Raw genomic sequence first — 20908 nt, forward strand, 5'->3', positions numbered from 1 at the left:
TGGGTGAAGTGAAGTTCTAACCCTCCTGCTGGATCTCAGAGCTCAGACACAGAGTAGCAATCCCCGACGAGTGGTGGCGCAGTTTCAGCTCAACCATCAGAGGAAGGACCAGGAAGGAAAGCAGATGAAACTAAAGTGGATGGGGTGAGTGTTCCAAAAGGCCAAAAGTGAGAACTCCAGCCATGGGCCAGGAGATGGAGGGAACAAAGACCACTGGAAGGAGTCAGATAAGAAAGATGGTAAAAAGGATAAAGACTCCGGATCCTGAAGAAAATCCAGCTTCCAAGTTCACTTCTGCAAACAAGTATGCTGCTCTCTCCGTTGTTGGTGAAGATGAAAACGAGGGAGAAGATTACACAGAATAGACCTCTACATCCTATGCTTTCTCAGAGTCTCTCTCCACCCTGGAACATTTGAGAGCAAATCAAACTGCTATCCAGACGAGACAAAATAAAACTCACCATCTCCTGAAGACCTTTCTTAAATAAAAAACAAACAAACAAACAAAACTGAAATGAAATGAAATTCTTTTGCATGCTGCTGCAGCCTTTAAAGTATTGAACTAACTGGAAAATCACCAATGTAGCCAGAGAGAAAGGGACATATTTTAACAGAAAAGTTGTGCATTTTTATGACACATGCGATTGACTGTCATTAGTACCTAGGGGCCTCCATTTAGCAAAGTGGCAGTGACAGTGATGCAATGTCTGGAATTTGGTTGGACAGTAGGGCAAGAACGATGGAGTAGATTTCTACCTCTAATTCCTATTGTCCTAATGTGGCACACATGCATCCTCAAATGTTATCTGGATAAATTCTCCATCCTCGGTTGTTTTTGTCTCCAGGAGGCTGCCAGCCCCTCTTATTTAATTCTGAGTTACAGGGGCCAGCCTAGGGGGAATTCCTTCATTTTTACCCACCAGGGGAGTAGCTAGGAATGAGTCTACAGGCCACTAAAGAATAGGACTGCTTGGTGACCAAAATAAGTGGGAAAATAGTGGTTTGAAAAGGAGCTTTGGGGAGGTGATGAATTATTTTGCAGCAGTAATAGGGGAAAATGGTATGACCTCCAATGAATACATGGTTACTTCCTGGAACAGGAAGCACTTTAGGGGTTGTGGGAATTCCCAAGCCTCTTATGTGTCCTGGTTTCACCCTTTCTTAAACACTGTCTTTTCTGAAATTTCAAATATATCTATATTCTGTTGAAATCTTGAGGCTTTAAAAATTTAGACTCTAGTTGTCATGTTAAGTTCCTCATGCTACTCTTTCCTGTTACCTCCCAAAAAGCAGCTTCTGTTTAAGCTACATACCCGATCTAGCATTTTGTGTCAGCTTCTGGGAGCTGCCAAATGAGGAACCACTGTTTTTCTCAAGCAAATTTTGGCTCCTTCATATCTTTTGACTCCTAGTCTCTTGCCCTTGCTTCTTTGACGCCTTTTACACCTCAGAGAACCCCAGAATTAACGATCTTAGGTGAGTGAGGATGGATAAATAAAGAGTTAAATTGGGAGCCTTTCTTATGACCTTGATTGGGATTTTTGGTTGGGACTTTTTTTTTTTTTTTTTCAAGTTTCTTTTTCTCCATTGAAATCCCACACCAATGTTTGGATTCATAATGTGGCCTAAACCAATGTGTGGTTTTGTTTTGGTTTTTCAGCTTCCCTTGAGAAAATAAATGATAATGGAGAGAACTATTTAACAAGGTCCTGGTTTTTCTTGCAACACAATAGCTTAATTTGCCTGCTTTTATGTGCACCTTTGTACTGTCAGCTCAGTAGATGGCATCCTTATGGGCAATATTGGTACCTACAGAGAAATGACACCTTGGTCTGTTGTTTGTAAGCCCTTCTCCCATTGTCCTAGGTTAGACCCTGTTCAGCCATGCAGGGGTGTTGGTTTATGAGTGCTGCAGCAGTGGGCATAATGAATCATTGATCCAGTGGACACAAAAGACATACCAAGTGAAATAACTTTAAATAACTGGCTTGGATAGGTAGTAGGTAGGACGTGGCTTTTAGAAAGAGACACCTAAGGTTGTAAAGTTTTATTTTTATTTTATTTTTTTCCATTTGTATATGGTGAAAAGGTAAGGATTGCCCTCTTCATGTCTACTTCCTAATAGTTGTATCAAAAAAGTATTTTCCCCCCACTCCCCTACCCTGTCTCCCATTAAAACAGAAACAGGGATTTATGTCCCACTCCTTTATACATGTAAAATTTGTACAAAAATATCTCTTATGAAAATGATTTGTAATCTGTAGACTTAATACCTGGGAGATGTCTTGAAATGTGACTCCCATCCTTTGGGTTGTGGGTTTTTTGTTTTCTCCAAATAAATCTGATCTTTAAAGTTAAAAACAAAACAAAACAAACAAATAAAAACTTAAGCTGAGTTAGAAATAAACCCTCACATATATGGTCACTTATTTTTATTTTTATTTTTTTCCTTTTTTTTTAAATTAAATTTATTGGGGTGACAATTGTTAGTAAAATTACATAGAATTCAGGTGTACAATTCTGTATTACATCATCTATAAATCCCATTGTGTGATCATCACCCAGAGTCAGTTCTCCTTCCATCACCATATATTCGATCCCCCTTACCCTCATCTCCCACCCCCCACCCCCCGTCCCCCCTTCCCTCTGGCAACCATTAAACTATTGTCTGTGTCTATGAGTTTCTGTTCCTCATTTGTTTGTCTTGTTCTTTTGTTGTTTTTGGTTTATATACCACATATCAGTGAAATCACATGGTTCTCTGCTTTTTCTGTCTGACTTGTTTCGCTCAGCATTACTCTCTCAAGATCCATCCATGTTGTCACAAATGTTCCTATATCATCTTTTCTTACTGCCGAATAGTATTCCATTGTGTATATATACCACAACTTCTTTATCCATTCATCTATCGAAGGACATTTTGGTTGTTTCCATGTCTTGGCCACCGTAAACAAAGCTGCAATGAACATTGGAGCACACGTGTCTTTATCTATAAATGTTTCCAGATTTTTTGGGTAGATACCCAGGAGAGGGATTGCTGGGTCATATGGCAATTCTATTCGTAATTCTTTGAGGAACCTCCACACTGCCTTCCATAACGGCTGCACCAGTCTGCATTCCCACCAACAGTGTATGAGGGTTCCTTTTTCTCCACAGCCTCTCCAACATTTGTTACTATTTGTCTTGTTGATGATAGCCATTCTGACTGGGGTGAGGTGATATCTCATTGTGGTTTTGATTTGCATTTCTCTGATGATTAGTGATGTTGAGCCTTTTTTCATATGTCTATTTGCCATTTGTATGTCCTCTTTGGATAAATGTCTCTTGAAGTCCTCTGCCCATTTTTCAATTGGAGAATTTCTCACTTTCAATAGTTTGAATATTTGGTTCCACTCCTTTCTGGCTTGTAGAGTTTCTGCAGAGAAATCTGATGATAATTTAATGGCTTTCCTTTGTAAGTTACTGTCTTCCGTCTTCTTTTCCCTGGGTGCTGTGAGGATTCTTTCTTTGTCATTGATGTTTGACAGCTTCAATAAATATGCCTTGGAGAAGGCCTCTAGGGATTGAGGTAATTAGGTGTTCTATTTGCTTCTTGGATTTGAGGATCCGGTTCCATCCACAAGTTTGGGAAGTTTTCATCAACAATTTGTTTGAATATATTCTCTTTCTTCTCCTTTCTCTTTCTTCTCCTGGTATGCCCATTTTTCTTATATTGCTCTTTCTGATTGTGTCAGAAAGTTCTTTTAGAGTTCTTTCATTTCTTTTAAGCCTCAAGTCTTTTTCTTCTTCCATCAGTGTCATTTCCAGGTCTCTATCTTCGATGTCACTGATTAGTTCCTTCATCTGGTCAACTCTACTACTGAAGCTGGCAGTAGTAATTTGTTCTATTCAGTTCTTAATCTCCAGAAATTTTATTGGTTCTTTTTTAAAATTTCAATCTCTTTGGTAAAATGCTCATGTTGTTCTTTGGTTGTGTTTCTGAGTTCATTTAACTGTCATTCTGTGTTTTCTTACATCTCGTTGAGTTTTTTTAGAACTGCAATCTTGAATTCTCTGTCACTTAATTCACATATTTCCATATCTTTAAGTTCATTTTCTGGAGTCTTTTCACTTTCTTTCTGAGCTGTCTTGTTGCATTTGTTTTTCATGGCAATTAATGATTTATTATTTCTCTTCCTAGACATCTACGGGAGTGGGTTCTGCAACAGGCTGATAGGAAGAAGTCTTTCTTTTGTTTTCCAGTACGTGTTTATGGAATGTTTTATCTTCTCTCCGACTGCAGCCTTTTTTTCTCTCTCACACTGTAGTGTTATGTTTTCTCTGCACTATTCCAGCTTCTCACATAATGGTGGGATTTCCTGGAAGGCTGGCTTCTCCTCTCTTAACAGTTCGCCTGTGTCATAGTGCTTCACGTCCATGTGTGGATGCGCAGAGCTTTTGAAGTACCAAAACTCTTCCTGACCTAGATTCAGAGACCGTGTTTTCAGCAGTTCTGTTTACTCCTGCAGGGATCTGCCTAGATAGGTGGGGGCAGGGGCATGGTGGGTTGTGAGAAGTGGCCCAGTGCAATGGCAGTGTCCACCACCACAGCCAGTCTTCTTTCCACAGGTCTCTCCCCTTTGCCGGAACTAGTTCGGCTGCGAATCTGTGTCTGGGGAACCACAGTTCTCAGAACTGCAAATATTCTGTTCTTTTGATCTGACACGCTACTGTTCTGATACTAGCACTGGGCAGGTGGGGTTGGGGTGAGTTCCGGCAAGGGGGGGGGGGCCGGCTAGTGTCAGTGCCTAATTTCCGTTCTCTCTGGCAGTGAGGGCTTAAAGCACCATTTTCAGCTTTCTTCCCTCAGTCTTTGCTCCGTGTCCTCTGCTGTGAACTCTGGGTTCAGCCGTGTTATATGCTATCCCCTCAGTCCTGTGGACCATCAACGGAGCCCTAGCAGTCCGAGTTCTTCCGTCTTCCACAGCTGAGGTAGTTCCGGGATGCAGTGAGCTCTGAGCACTGAGCTAGGTCTGTGTCCTGTGCCTGCGTGGCCCCGTCTCCACACTTCTCCCTTTCCTCTCCCACTGCTTGCATAATTTGCCTACCTTTAGGGTAATTCAGTAGTGAGCCTCTTCATCTTTCCTGTCTGCTGTGCAGGGAGTCCTTTGTGGAGTGATAGTTGTATAACATGTTAATTATAGTTGTAAATTCCAGGGGAGATTTCCAGAGGCTCACCTTATACTGCCATTTTGGTGATGTCCACATTGGCCCTTTAATCAAATCATCTATGGAAAGTTCATACAACTTGGGTCTTGATTTGAGATGCATATCTGCTAATATCAAAACTTAAGCTGACTCATTTTCCCTCTCCAAACCGGCAGCCTCAGCAAAAGAGAAGAATAAGAAGGGAAGACTATCTCCCTAATAGACTTTCTGGCTGAGGATGGAGCGACTGGTGGAGGAAGCTCCTATGTCCTCAAATCAGTCAGCTGGGCTGATGAAACAGATGACCTGGAAGGAGATGTTTCAACTACTTTTCACAATAATGATGATGATGTGTATAGGGCACCTCTAAATGACCGTTTCATCCTGCCCACTGTTCCACAGGCTGCTTGTGAACCCAGTATTGAAAGGAGCCATCTTTCCAAATCATCACCCTGCTTTTCTAGGGAACCTGCCCTATGATGTGACAGAAGACTCCATTAAGGAATTCTTTAGAGGATCAAATATCAGTGCAGTGCATTCACCAGGTGAATCCAGCAATCCAGAGAGGTTGAAAGGTTTTGGTTATGTTGAGTTTGAGGATGTGGATTTCTTGTTCAGTGCCCTCAGCCTCAGTGAAGAGTCTCTAGGTAATAGAATTCAAGTGGACATTGCTGATCAAGCACAGGGTAAAGACAGGGATGATCATTCTTTTGGCCAAGATAGAAATTGGGATTCTGATAAAACAGATACAGACTGGAGGGCCCGTCCTGTCACAGACAGCTTTGATGACTTCTCACCTAGAAGAGGGATGATAGCTTTGGTGACAAGTATCGAGATCCTTATGATTCAGACCGATACTGTGATGGGTATTGGGATAGTTACCATTATGGTCCACGCCGGGATATGGATCGATATGGGGACCGTGATCGCTATGATGACAGGGACAGCAGAGACTATGATACAGGCTATGATTCCAGGATAGGCAGTGGCAGAAGAGCATTTGGTAGTGGGTGCCGGAAAGATGATGACTAGAGAGGAGGTGGGGACTGCTGTGAAGACAGATATGACAGACATGATGATCGGTCATGGAGCACCAGAGATGATTACTCTCTGGATGATTACAGGCGTGATGATAGTGGTCCCCCTCAAAGACCCAAACTGAATTGAAAGCCTCAGAGCACTCTTAAGGAAGATGATTCCTCTGCTAGCATCTCCTAGTCCAGTCAAGCAGCCTCAATCTTTGGAGGGACAAAGCCTGTTGACACAGCTTCTAGAGAACTAGAAGTAGAGGAACGGCTACAGAAGGAACAGGAGAAATTGTAGCATCAGCTGGATGAGCCAAAACTAGAACGACGGCCTCCTGAATGACACCCAAGCCGGCAAAGTGAAGAAATTCCGGGACGCAAAGTGTCATAGACAGGAAGTGAGTCACAGACTGGGACCAAAGTCACCTCTGGCAGAAGGAAGTCAGATCAGGATGCATAAAGAAGACAGAGTGAGAAGTCTCTAGAAAATGAAACACTCAATAAGGAAGAAGACTCTCACTCTCCAACTTCTAAGCCTCCCAAACCTGAACAGCCTCTGAAGGTAATGCTAGCTCCTCCATTAAAGGAGAATGCTTGGGTGAAGTGAAGTTCTAACCCTCCTGCTGGATCTCAGAGCTCAGACACAGAGTAGCAATCCCCGACGAGTGGTGGCGGGAAAGCAGTTTCAGCTCAACCATCAGAGGAAGGACCAGGAAGGAAAGCAGATGAAACTAAAGTGGATGGGGTGAGTGTTCCAAAAGGCCAAAAGTGAGAACTCCAGCCATGGGCCAGGAGATGGAGGGAACAAAGACCACTGGAAGGAGTCAGATAAGAAAGATGGTAAAAAGGATAAAGACTCCGGATCCTGAAGAAAATCCAGCTTCCAAGTTCACTTCTGCAAACAAGTATGCTGCTCTCTCCGTTGTTGGTGAAGATGAAAACGAGGGAGAAGATTACACAGAATAGACCTCTACATCCTATGCTTTCTCAGAGTCTCTCTCCACCCTGGAACATTTGAGAGCAAATCAAACTGCTATCCAGACGAGACAAAATAAAACTCACCATCTCCTGAAGACCTTTCTTAAATAAAAAACAAACAAACAAACAAAACTGAAATGAAATGAAATTCTTTTGCATGCTGCTGCAGCCTTTAAAGTATTGAACTAACTGGAAAATCACCAATGTAGCCAGAGAGAAAGGGACATATTTTAACAGAAAAGTTGTGCATTTTTATGACACATGCGATTGACTGTCATTAGTACCTAGGGGCCTCCATTTAGCAAAGTGGCAGTGACAGTGATGCAATGTCTGGAATTTGGTTGGACAGTAGGGCAAGAACGATGGAGTAGATTTCTACCTCTAATTCCTATTGTCCTAATGTGGCACACATGCATCCTCAAATGTTATCTGGATAAATTCTCCATCCTCGGTTGTTTTTGTCTCCAGGAGGCTGCCAGCCCCTCTTATTTAATTCTGAGTTACAGGGGCCAGCCTAGGGGGAATTCCTTCATTTTTACCCACCAGGGGAGTAGCTAGGAATGAGTCTACAGGCCACTAAAGAATAGGACTGCTTGGTGACCAAAATAAGTGGGAAAATAGTGGTTTGAAAAGGAGCTTTGGGGAGGTGATGAATTATTTTGCAGCAGTAATAGGGGAAAATGGTATGACCTCCAATGAATACATGGTTACTTCCTGGAACAGGAAGCACTTTAGGGGTTGTGGGAATTCCCAAGCCTCTTATGTGTCCTGGTTTCACCCTTTCTTAAACACTGTCTTTTCTGAAATTTCAAATATATCTATATTCTGTTGAAATCTTGAGGCTTTAAAAATTTAGACTCTAGTTGTCATGTTAAGTTCCTCATGCTACTCTTTCCTGTTACCTCCCAAAAAGCAGCTTCTGTTTAAGCTACATACCCGATCTAGCATTTTGTGTCAGCTTCTGGGAGCTGCCAAATGAGGAACCACTGTTTTTCTCAAGCAAATTTTGGCTCCTTCATATCTTTTGACTCCTAGTCTCTTGCCCTTGCTTCTTTGACGCCTTTTACACCTCAGAGAACCCCAGAATTAACGATCTTAGGTGAGTGAGGATGGATAAATAAAGAGTTAAATTGGGAGCCTTTCTTATGACCTTGATTGGGATTTTTGGTTGGGACTTTTTTTTTTTTCAAGTTTCTTTTTCTCCATTGAAATCCCACACCAATGTTTGGATTCATAATGTGGCCTAAACCAATGTGTGGTTTTGTTTTGGTTTTTCAGCTTCCCTTGAGAAAATAAATGATAATGGAGAGAACTATTTAACAAGGTCCTGGTTTTTCTTGCAACACAATAGCTTAATTTGCCTGCTTTTATGTGCACCTTTGTACTGTCAGCTCAGTAGATGGCATCCTTATGGGCAATATTGGTACCTACAGAGAAATGACACCTTGGTCTGTTGTTTGTAAGCCCTTCTCCCATTGTCCTAGGTTAGACCCTGTTCAGCCATGCAGGGGTGTTGGTTTATGAGTGCTGCAGCAGTGGGCATAATGAATCATTGATCCAGTGGACACAAAAGACATACCAAGTGAAATAACTTTAAATAACTGGCTTGGATAGGTAGTAGGTAGGACGTGGCTTTTAGAAAGAGACACCTAAGGTTGTAAAGTTTTATTTTTATTTTTTTTTTTTCCATTTGTATATGGTGAAAAGGTAAGGATTGCCCTCTTCATGTCTACTTCCTAATAGTTGTATCAAAAAAGTATTTTCCCCCCACTCCCCTACCCTGTCTCCCATTAAAACAGAAACAAGGATTTATGTCCCACTCCTTTATACATGTAAAATTTGTACAAAAATATCTCTTATGAAAATGATTTGTAATCTGTAGACTTAATACCTGGGAGATGTCTTGAAATGTGACTCCCATCCTTTGGGTTGTGGGTTTTTTGTTTTCTCCAAATAAATCTGATCTTTAAAGTTAAAAACAAAACAAAACAAACAAATAAAAACTTAAGCTGAGTTAGAAATAAACCCTCACATATATGGTCACTTATTTTTATTTTTATTTTTTTCCTTTTTTTTTAAATTAAATTTATTGGGGTGACAATTGTTAGTAAAATTACATAGAATTCAGGTGTACAATTCTGTATTACATCATCTATAAATCCCATTGTGTGATCATCACCCAGAGTCAGTTCTCCTTCCATCACCATATATTCGATCCCCCTTACCCTCATCTCCCACCCCCCACCCCCCACCACTTATTTTTCAATAAGACTGTCAAGACCACTAAATGGGGAAAGGGCAATCTTTCAACAAATGGTGTTGGGGAATACTGATATCCACATGCAAAAGAATGAAGTTGGACTCTTACCTTACACCATACATAAAAATTAACCCCAAATGGAGCAAAGACCTAATGTACGAGCTAAAACTATAAAACATTGTGGAGATAGAGCCCCAAAGAGCAATTTCCAGGCTCTCGGCCTCATATGGAGGGGTGCTGGCTCGGGTAGTGGATGGCCGTCGGCTGTGGCTGGTTGGCCATCGGCTGTGGCCAGTTAGCCAATTGGCAGCTAATATAACTGCTGCGGCTACGGAGGAGAGCCGAGGAGAGCCGAGGAGAGTGGAGGAGAGTCGTGGGTTGGTTGGCAGAAAAACAGACAGCAGGTCGCACATCCAGTGAACCCAGCCTCCAGTGAGACCATAGTGGTATGACTCCCCTACCTATGGCTCCGTGGGTCTTCCTTTTTGGCCTCACCATATCCTGCGTTCTTGTGTGGGGAGCGGGAGCACAGACCCCGCAGGCCGCCTCGCCCGACAAATGGTGCAGCGAGCAGGGTCTCCCGCACGACAACACTTAAAAGAAAACATGGGAGAAAAGTTTTACGAGATTAACTTTGGCAATGATTTCTTAGATATGATACCCAAAGCACAAGCAACAACAAAAATAAATTGGACTACATAAAATTTTCAAAATTATGCATCAAAGCACACTATCAACAAAGTGTAAAAACAACCTATGAAATAGAAAAAAATACTTGCAAATAATATATCTGATAGGGTGTTAATATCTAGAATATATAAAGAACTCTTACAATTCAACAATAGCAACAACAAAAAACATTTTTTTTAAATGGACACTGGAATTGCATCATCATTTCTCCAAAGAAGATATACAATTGGCCAATAAGCATATGAAAAGATGCTGAATATCACTAGTCATACTAGTCATTAGGGAAATAAAAATCAAACCATAATGAGAATTGTACACCTGAAATCTATGTAACTTTACTAACAACTGTCACCCCAATAAACTTTAATTAAAAAAATAAAATAACATAAACCAAAAAAAAAAAAAAAAAAACATAATGAGATACCACTTCACACCCATTAGGGTTATTATTAAACAAACAAACAAAATCCTCAGAAAACAAAAGAGAAAATAACAAATAATGGCAAGGATGTGAGTGAATTGGAATCATTATACACTGCTAGAAGGATGCAAAATGATGCAGCCACTATGAAATAATATGGTTATTCCTCCAAAAATTAAAAATAAAGTTACCATATGACCCAACAATTCTACTTTGGGATATGTATCCAAATGAAGTGAAAGTAGAAACTTGAACAGATATTCATATGTTCATGTTCATAGCAGCATTATTCACAATAGCCAAAAGGTGGAAACAAGTCGTGTCTATCAACAGATGCATGGATAAACAAAATGACATAAAATCAGATATTATTCAGCCTTAAAAAGAAAGAAATTGTGACACATGTTACAACATGGATGAATGTAGAAGAAATTATTTAAGTGAAATAAACCAGGCACAAAAGGACAACTACTGTATCATTTCACTTATATTAGATACCTGAGAAGTCAAATTCATAGAGCAGAAAAACATGGTTGCCAAGCCCTGGAGGAGGGGAAAATCGGCAGTTATTATTTAGTGGATGTAAAGTTTTAGTTGCAGAACACAAAAAAGTTCTAGAAATGGATGGGAATGATGGTTTGACAACAATGTGAATGTATTGACTGTCACAGAACTGTACACTTAAAAATGGTAATAATTGTAAACATATATATTTTACCATAATTTTAGAAATTTTTTTTAAAAAGCAGACATATCCCTGCTATTATCACCCTATTGTTTTATAGGCTGGGTGCATGAACACACTGAAGAATCTAGTAAATTATTTTAATTCAGTTTAATTATGTTAAGTAAGGCAGAAAGAAAAGAATCCATTTGCGGCCACCATGCTGGAGGTCCACAGCAAAGCTCAACATAGAACCCAGGGGAACTGGCTGCCAGCCCTGTGCAAAAGCCCTAAGGGTTGTGCCATTTCCCAGTGAAAAGCAAGTAGACACTTGAAAGGAGACTGAGCAGTCTGATTTGCTGATCACAGACTAGCCCCAGGGAGAAGACACCTGTGATGTGACTCGGTCATTGCTTCTCCTCTGATTGCTGAGTTCCTGGACTTCCTATGCTCCTTAAAAGTTATAATTCTATGAACAAAAAGGGATAAACTCATCTGGCTATAATTCAGGACTGAAAAGAAAGCTTCACTTTCACCCTACCCAGCAAGCCTCCTTCCTTTCCATCTTCTTTCTCCACCCAAGAAATTCAAAAACTGCTCTGTCAGAGATTTATTTCCTCCTCATCACCATCGCCTAATGAAGCACAGCTGCGTGTGCGGCCCATCGAGAACGTGAGAGGGGGGAAGGGCTACGACATTCCTGAGAAACTCAAGCTCTTAAATTTACTACTCTTCCATTTGCCAAAGGAAGTTTTCAGTTAAATCAGAAGGTCAGCAAAGTCTTCCTGTAACATGCCAGATAGTAAATATTTTAGGTTTTGCAGACTATTGCTCTCTCTCACAATTCAATTTTGCTCTTGTAGTAGAAAAGTGGCATTGACAATATGTAAGTGGAGATGTCTGTATTTCAATAAAACTTGCTGTGTAGAAATTAAAATTTGAATTTTATATAATTATAATGTGTCAGATATTATTAATTTTTGCAACTATTTGAAAATATGATGTGGGGACAGAGCCAGGAGTGCAGTTTCCAGGCTCTCGGCCTCACATGGAAAGGTGCTGGCTCAGATAGCAAATGGCCATCAACTGTGATTGGATGGCCATCATCTATGGCTAGTTGGCCGTCAGCTGTAACCAGTGAGCCATTGGCCACTAATATAACTGCTGTGGCTACATTAGCAGCAAATGGGGGCTAGCAAGAAGATGGTGGCTGAGGTAGCAAGAGCGGATTGCAGAGAGGCGGATGCCGCCAGTGAGAATGTAGTGGTATGACTCCCCTATCTATGACTCCATGGGTGGTCCTTTTTGGCCTCACCATATCCTGTGTTCTTATGTGGGGAGCAGGAGCTGAGACCCCACATGACATCCTACGTGACACATGGCGCAGTGAGCAGGGTGCGGTGCTGGCCAAAGCTCCCCGAAGGGCAGTGCAGCAGTTTGTGCGTATGAACACTCAGTCTCAGGAAGAACAGGAGGAGCAGCTGCTGGACAGCTGGACCCCCGTGGAGGGGTGGGAAGATGTGGACAGTTCCCCAACCAGCATAGGCCAGAGAAAGTGAAGTTCGTTGCGGCCCTGTGGGCTGGGAAGTACTTGCTGAGACCCTCACCCCCAGGTTGGGGAGGACTTGGAGACCTCACTCTGCGGAGAGGGCACATATTGTGAGGCTAACGCACAGCCCTGGCGAACGACTGTGGACTATGGGAAATTGCCTTCCATCCCTAATTTAATGGACCGCTTGACTGTTTGCTTGGGAACGTACCACCATGCAGTGAAACCAATGGATGTTTGCTTTTGTGTCTCGACCGGCAGCCGAGAATATGTGAGAGGCCCTGGCTGTGTCCAGGGGGTCTGGCTGTGCCCAGAGACAGTGGCAGTGCCTGAGAGGCCCTGACTGTGTTCAGGGAGACTGGTGGTACCTAAGAAGCCCAGGAAGTCTGGCTGTGCCCAGAAGGACTGGTGGTTCCCTGAGAAACCCTGGTTGTGCCCAGAGATCCTGGCTGTGTCCAGGATATGGCACTCACCTCCAGACTTCTCGCACAGGGCCCCTTGTGGAAGACCCTTGTCGCGTAGATTGTGAAGAGAGATCCTGTATGGGTAGAGAGTGGGCACAGAGCCAGGAGTACAGTTTCCAGGCTCTCGGCCTCACATGGAAAGGTGCTGGCTCAGGTAGTAAATGGCCATCAACTGTGATTGGATGGCCATCAGCTGTGGCTAGTTGGCCATCAGCTGTAACCAGTGAACCATTGGTCACTAATATAACTGCTGTGGCTATGCTAGCAGCAAATGGGGTCTAGCAAGAAGATGGTGGCTGAGGTAGCAAGCGCGGATTGCAGAGAGGCAGATGCTGCTAGTGAGAATATAGTGGTCTGACTCCCCTATCTATGGCTCCGTGGGTGTTCCTTTTTGGCCTCACCATGTCCTACATTCTTATGTAGGGAGCGGGACAAGAGACTCCGCGTGACTCCCTGAATGACATGTGAAAACCATTCTTAGCTTGTGGGACATACAAAAAAACAGGAAGTTGGCCATATATGGACAATGCTGTGTTGTTTCCTTACCCCTAGTTTAAATACTTTTAATTGACCTACTTAAAAAATTAATATAGCTCACTTGTTCTTGAGAGGAAAAGAATGAATATTTATGAATAATTTGTACAACAAGATTTAGCATAGCATAGTAGTTAAGAACATAGATTGTGGGAACAGAATGGTTGGGTTTAAATCCCAGCTTCTGCCACTCACAAGCTTGAGGAATTTACTTAAATGTTCTGAGTTCATGTCTCCCTCATCTACAAACTGAAGCTTACTGAAACAGAACCTATCTAACAAGGTTGTATGGATGAAATGAATCAATATATGTTAAGTGCTTAGATCAGTGCCTTGTGCCTTCTAAATGTTAGCTGTTTTCTACTGCATGCCAGGACTCGTATTGGGTCCTTTCATTCCATTGTCTCATTTAATCCTGCCAAATGGGTATTATGACCACTGGATAAATAAACAAATTTGAGGTAGTTAGGAAACTTGCTCAAGGTTAAAGCAAAAGGGTGGTTCCAACCCAGGGTATTTGCTGAAGTGAAAGGCTCTTACCTTTCACTTAAACCATGCTGCCTCATTGCTCCCTTCAAAGATTTTTTTTTTTTTTTCAGCTCTTGATGCTATTAACCACATATTTACTGATGAATCTACTTTCTTGGTTCCATGATTCTTCTTCTGTTCATTCTACTCCTGTTTTCTCTGCTGTTCTCAAGTGTGCCTCTTTCTCTATGTCCAAAATGTTGGCATTCCCATTGCTCTGGTTCAGAACCACTACTTTTTTGTCCTCTACAAAACTCCTCTAGTGTCTCATTCACAGCTGTGGCTTTAATTACGAACAATCACCTTTGGTAAATGAGTCCCATAGCTGTTTCTCTAGTCATGACTTATCTTGCCAGCTTTAATTATATATGTGCTGGACTCTTAGATGTTTGCAGAGAGAAACATGACAGATAGACCGTAACTTAGACTTATCTAACTTCACATTCCAACATTGTCATTTATTCACTTTGGGATCTTGGGAGCATTATATAGTCTCTCTGATCCTAGGTTTAGACGTCAATGACATGGAGACAATAATAAGAACCACCAAAGAGAGGTGTTATAAAGACAAAATAAATGATGGGCATAATTAAATTAAGAGGGCTATTCATTCATTTATTAATTTGTTCAATTAATGTCTATTGAACACCTAGTGTGTTCTACTAGTTGCATATTAAGTGGTAGATGATATTACTAAAGCTCTAAATCTTCTTACTTTGTTATCTCTCCCTCCAAATGTGCTCTTCTCTATTTTTGTTATTTGCCTATCTTTCAGTCTTCTAGGTTTAAGCCCATAGTTCTTAATAATGCTACCTTCTCTTACCCCATCTATTCCAAATATCAAGTCTAGTTTCTCCTTTCCTTTCTTTCTTTTCCTATTGTTACCATCATAGGACTAAGCCCAGATTATCTCAAACCTGGCTTCATCTTTCATGAGAATCACCAAGTTTTGACTTTATTTCAATTGGAAATGAGCATCCAGGAGGGTTTTTGAATAGAGAAGGAAAAGTATCAAAGTAGTACTTTCTGAAGCTTAATTTGTGCTCCACAGGAATTAGAGTGAGCAGAGGAAAGTAAGTAGACAAGGGAGGAGTTCTAAAAATTTAAATATAAAGACTTCATCAAAATGGCAGCTTGAGGTGAGCCTCTGGAAATCTCACCTGGAATTTACAACAAATTGAAAAACCAGGAGACATCATTAAAATGGCGGCATGAGGTGAGCCTCTGGAAATCTTCCCTGGAATTTACAACAAATTCAACAACTATAACTCCACAAAGGACTCCCTACACAGCAGACAGGCAAGATGAAGACTCTCACCACTGAATTCACCTAAAGGTGGGCAAATTGCGTGAGCTGGGGAGGAGGGAAGGGAGAAGTGTGGAGACGGAGACGGAGATGCACGGGCGCAGGACGCAGACCTAGCTCAGTGCTCCGAGCTCACTGCATCCCGGAACTACAGCAGCTGTGGGAGAGGGAAGAACTCAGACTGCTAGGGCTCTGCTTATGGCCCACAGGGCTGAGGGGACAGCATATAACACGGCTGAAACCAACACTCACAGCACAGACCTCGGAGCAAGGAATGAGGGAAGAAGGCTGCAAATGGTGGTTTAAGCCCTGACTGGTGCAGAGAACGGAAGCCTTATGTACTGAGATTAGAAACCCCCTCCCTACCTGCCCAGAGCTCGCCCCGCTCACACCTGCCCAGTGCTAGAAGCTGAATAGTAGCAGTGTCATATCAAAAGAACAGAACATTTGCAATTCTGAGAACTGTGGTCCACAGGCACAGATATGTAGCCCAACTGGTTCCTGCAAAGGGGAGGGAGCTGTGGAAGCAGGACAGGCTGTGGTGGTGGTCGCTGCAATTGCTCTGGGCCAATTCTCACAACTCGCCCCACACCTGTTCCCACCTATCTGGGAAGATTCCTGCAGGAGTAAACAGAACTGCTGAAACAGACGGGCTCTGGATCTGGGACAGGAAGAGTTTTGGAATTTCAAAAGCTCTCCGCATCCACACAGGGATGTGATGCTCTATGGCCCAGGTGAACTGTTAACAGAGGAGAAGCCCACCTTCCAGGGAATCCCCCCATTGTGTGAGAAGCTGGAATAGTGCAGAGAAAACATAACACGACAGTGTGAGAGAGAGGAAAAGGCTGCAGTCGGAGAGAAAATAAAACATTCTACCAACAAGTACTGGAAAACAAAAGAAAGACCTCTTCCTATAAACCTGTTGCAGAACCCACGCTGTAAATGTCTAGGAAGAGAAATAATAAATCATTAATTGCCATGAATAACCAATGCAACAAGACAGCTCAGAAAGGGAAAAGTCTCCAGAAAAAGAACTTAAAGATATGGAAATATGTGGCTTGAATGATGGAGAATTCAAGACGGCAGTTCTGAAAAAACTCAACGAGATGCAAGAAAGCACAGAAAGGCAGTTTAATGAACTCAGAAACACAATCAAAGAACAACATTAACATTTTACGAAAGAAATTGAAATTTAAAAAAAAGAACCAAACAGAATTTCTGGAGATTAAGAATTCAACAGAAGGGCTGGCCCGGTGGCTCGGGCAGTTGGAGCTCCATGCTCCTAGCTCCGAGGGCTGCCGGTTCGGTTCCCACATGGGCCAGTGGGCTCTCAACTGCAGGGTTGCCAGTTCAACTCCTCGAGTCCCGCAGGGGATGGTGGGCTCTGCCTCCTGCAGCTAAGGTTGAACATGGCACCTTGAGCTGAGCTGCCTCCCGGATGGCTCAGTTGGTTGGAGCACGGGCTCTCAACCACAAGGTTGACAGTTCAATTCCTCGATTCCCGCAAGGGATGGTGGGCAGCGCCCCCTGCAACTAAAATTGAACGCGGCACCTTGGGCTGAGCTGCCACTGAGCTCCCGGATGGCTCAGTTGGTTGGAGTGCATCCTCTCAACCACAAGGTTGCCGGTTTGACTCCCGCAGGGGATGGTGGGCTGTGCCCCCTGTGGCTAGCAATGGCAACTGGACCTGGAGCTGAGCTGTGCCCTCCACAACTAAGACTGAAAGAACAACAACTTGAAGCTGAACAGCACCCTCCACAACTGAGATTGAAAGGACAACGGCTTGACTTGGGAAAAAAAAAAAAAAAAAAAGAATTCAACAGAAGAAATGAAGAATGAAATAGCCAGCTTAGGTAGTAGAGTTGAGCAGATGGAGGAAAGAATCAGAAACATCGAAAATAGAAAACTGGAAATGACACAGATGGAAGAAAAAAGAGACTTGAGACTTAAAAGAAATGCCAGAGGGTAAAGGGGGTGGGGGTTGGGGGGTGGGAGATGAGGGTAAGGGGGATCGAATATATCGTGATGGAAGAACTCACTCTGGGTGGTGAACACACAATGGGATTTATAGATGATGTAATACAGAATTGTACACCTGAAATCTATGTAATTTTACTAACAATTGTCACCCCAATAAATTTAATAAAATAAAATTTAAAAAAATAGAATTAAATTTTAAAAAAAAGAAATGAAAGAACCCTACGAGAACTTTCTGTCTCCATCAGAAAGAGCAATATAAGAATAATGGGCATACCAGAATGACAAGAAAGAGAGAAGGGAACAGAGAGTATATTCAAACAAATAGTCGATGAGAACTTCCCAAACTTGTGGAAAGAACTGGATGCTCGAATCCAAGAAGCAAATGCAACACCTAATTACCAAAACCCAAACAGGCCTTCTCCAAGGCACATTGTATTGAAGCTGTCTAAAATCAACGACAAAGAAAGAATCCTCAAGGCAGCCAGGGAAAAGAAGATGGCAAACTACAAAGGAAAGCCCATTAGATTATCATCAGATTTCTCAGCAGAAGCTCTCCAAGCCAGGAGGGAGTGGAACCAAATATACGAACTATTGAAAGACAGAAATTATGAGCAAAGAATAATATACCCAGCAAAGATATCCTTTAGATATGACAGAAGATTAAGATCTTTCCAGATATGGAGAAGTTGAGGGAATTTTCTAACACAAAATCTGCACTACAAGAAATACTAAAGGAGGATATTCGACCTCAATAAACAGGGACAATTTGTGGCAACCAAAACATAAAAAGGGGGAGAGTAAATGCCGGAGCTGGAACATGGGAATGGAAACATTGTCAACCCAATAAATTAAAAAAGAAAAAAAAAAGAAAAAAAGAAAATTAGGCATGCTGAAGAAAATAGAATACTCTAAATATCAAACTTTTTTTTTTACATAAACTTGAAGGTAACAACTCAAAAAAAAAATCAAGAACTGAAATGTATACTGTAATAAAAAAAAAAGAAACACAGGGAAACATCATAGAATACCACCACTCAGAAATAATAGTAAATATCAAAAAGGCAAAAAAACAATGGAAACACAGCATTATGAGAAAACTAAAGATAGAATGATTGGAAATCCTCACATATCAATAATCACCCTAAATGTAAATGGACTGAACTCACCAATAAAAAGTCACAGAGTAGCAGAGTGGATGAAAAAACTAAACCCAACCATATGCTGTCTCCAACGGACACAGCTCAGCTACAAGGACAAGCATTGACTCAAAGTGAAAGGATGGAAATTGACACGCCAAGCAAATGGTATCCAGAGAAAATCAGATGTAGCTATACTGATATCAGATGAAACAGACTTCAGGGTGAAAAAGATAACAAGAGACAAAGATGGACATTTCATAATGGTGAAGGGGACTATACCACAAGAAGACATAATAGTCATCAATATTTATGCCCCCAATCAGGGAGCACCGAAATATACCAAGCAACTACTAACAGAACTAAAGGGACAAATTGACCAAAACACAATTATACTAGGGGACTTAAATACATCATTGACAGCTATGGATAGATCATTGAAAAATAAAATAAATAATGAAATAGCAGCCTTAAATGACACATTAGATGAAATGGACATAATTGATATTTAGAGAGCACTTCATCCTAAAACATCAGACTATACATTTTTTTCTAGTGTACATGGAACATTCTCAAGGATAGACCACATTTTGGGACATAAACCTAACCTCAGCAAATGTAAGAAGATTGAAATCATACCAAGCATATTCTCTGATCACAAGGCTTTGAAATTGGATATCAACTGCAATAATAAAGAAGGAAAAACCACAAATACGTGGAGATTAAACAACATACTTTTAAAAAATGACAGGGTCATAGACGAAAATAGAGGAAAGATCAAAAGATAATAGAAACAAATAAGAATGAAAATGAATCCTACCAAATTTTTCGGGATACAGTTTTAAGAGGGAAACTTATATGATTACAGTCCCATCTCAAGAAACAAGAAAAATCCCAAATAAATAACCTCACGTTACACCTTAAAGAACTAGAAAGAAAAAGAACTTAGAGAAAAAGAAGAACAAATAAACTGTAGGTCAGCAGAGGAAAGGAATTAATAAAAATCAGAGCAGAACTAAATGAAATAGAGAACAAAAAGACAACAGAAAAAATTAATGTGACAAAGAACTGGTTCTTTGAAAATATTAACAAAATTGACAAACCACTGACTAGGCTCACTAAGATAAGAAGAGAGAAGACACTAATAAACAAAATCAGAAATGAAAAAGGGGAAGTTATCATGGATGCCACAGAAATACAAACTATCATCCAAGAATATTATGAAGGACTGTATGCCATCAAATTCAATAACCTAGAAGAAATGGACAAGTTCTTAGAAACATATAGCCTTCCAAGGCTGAACCATGAAGAACTGGAAAATCTAAACAGACCGATCACCAGTAACGAAATTGAATCAGTCATCCAAAACCTTCCCAAAAGCAAAAGTCCGGGACCAGATGGCTTCACTAGTGAATTCTACCAAACCTTCAAAGAGGATCTAATACCAATCCTGCTTAAACTCTTCCAAAAAACTGATGAAGGGAGAGTACTCCCTAAGTCATTTTATGAGACCAACATTACCCTGATACCAAAACCTGGTAAGGACAACACACTAAAAGAGGACTACAGATCAATATCTCTGATGAATACAGATGATTAAATCCTAAACGAAATTCTAGCAAACTGAATGCAACAATACAAGAAAAAGATTATTCATCACGACCAAGTGGGGTTCATCCCAGGGGCACAAGGATGGTTCAACATACACAAGTCCATCAATGTGATACACCACATAAACAAAATAAAGGTAAAAAATCATATGATTTTATCAATTGATGCAGGAAAAGCATTTGACAAGATACAACATCCATTTATGAATAAAACACTTAATAAAATAGGTATAGAAGGAAAATACCTTGACATAATAAAGGCCATATATGACAAACCCTCAGCTAATCTCATAATTAATGGTGAAAAATTGAAGCCCCTTGCTCTACGTTCAGGAACACGACAGGGCTGTCCCCTATCACCTCTGCTTTTCAACATAGTGTTGGAAGTCCTCGCCAGAGCAATCTGGCATGAGAAAGAAATAAAAGGTGTCCAAATTGGAAATGAAGAAGTTAAATTGTCACTCTTTGCAGATGACATGATGCTATATAGAGAAAACCCTGAAGACTCCACCAAAAAGCTATTAGAAACAATCAATGAATACAGTAAAGTTGCCGGCTACAAAATCAACATGCAAA

The 20908-nt window shown here is 41.2% G+C and overlaps 1 pseudogene; it reads left to right on the forward strand.

Moving 5' to 3' along the window:
* The first annotated feature begins 182 nt into the window (after positions 1–182).
* Positions 183–8307, forward strand: LOC109439262 (eukaryotic translation initiation factor 4B; annotated as a pseudogene).
* The last annotated feature ends 12601 nt before the right edge of the window (positions 8308–20908 follow it).

Source organism: Rhinolophus sinicus, linkage group LG16, assembly GCF_036562045.2.
Source record: "Rhinolophus sinicus isolate RSC01 linkage group LG16, ASM3656204v1, whole genome shotgun sequence".
NCBI lineage: Eukaryota > Metazoa > Chordata > Mammalia > Chiroptera > Rhinolophidae > Rhinolophus > Rhinolophus sinicus.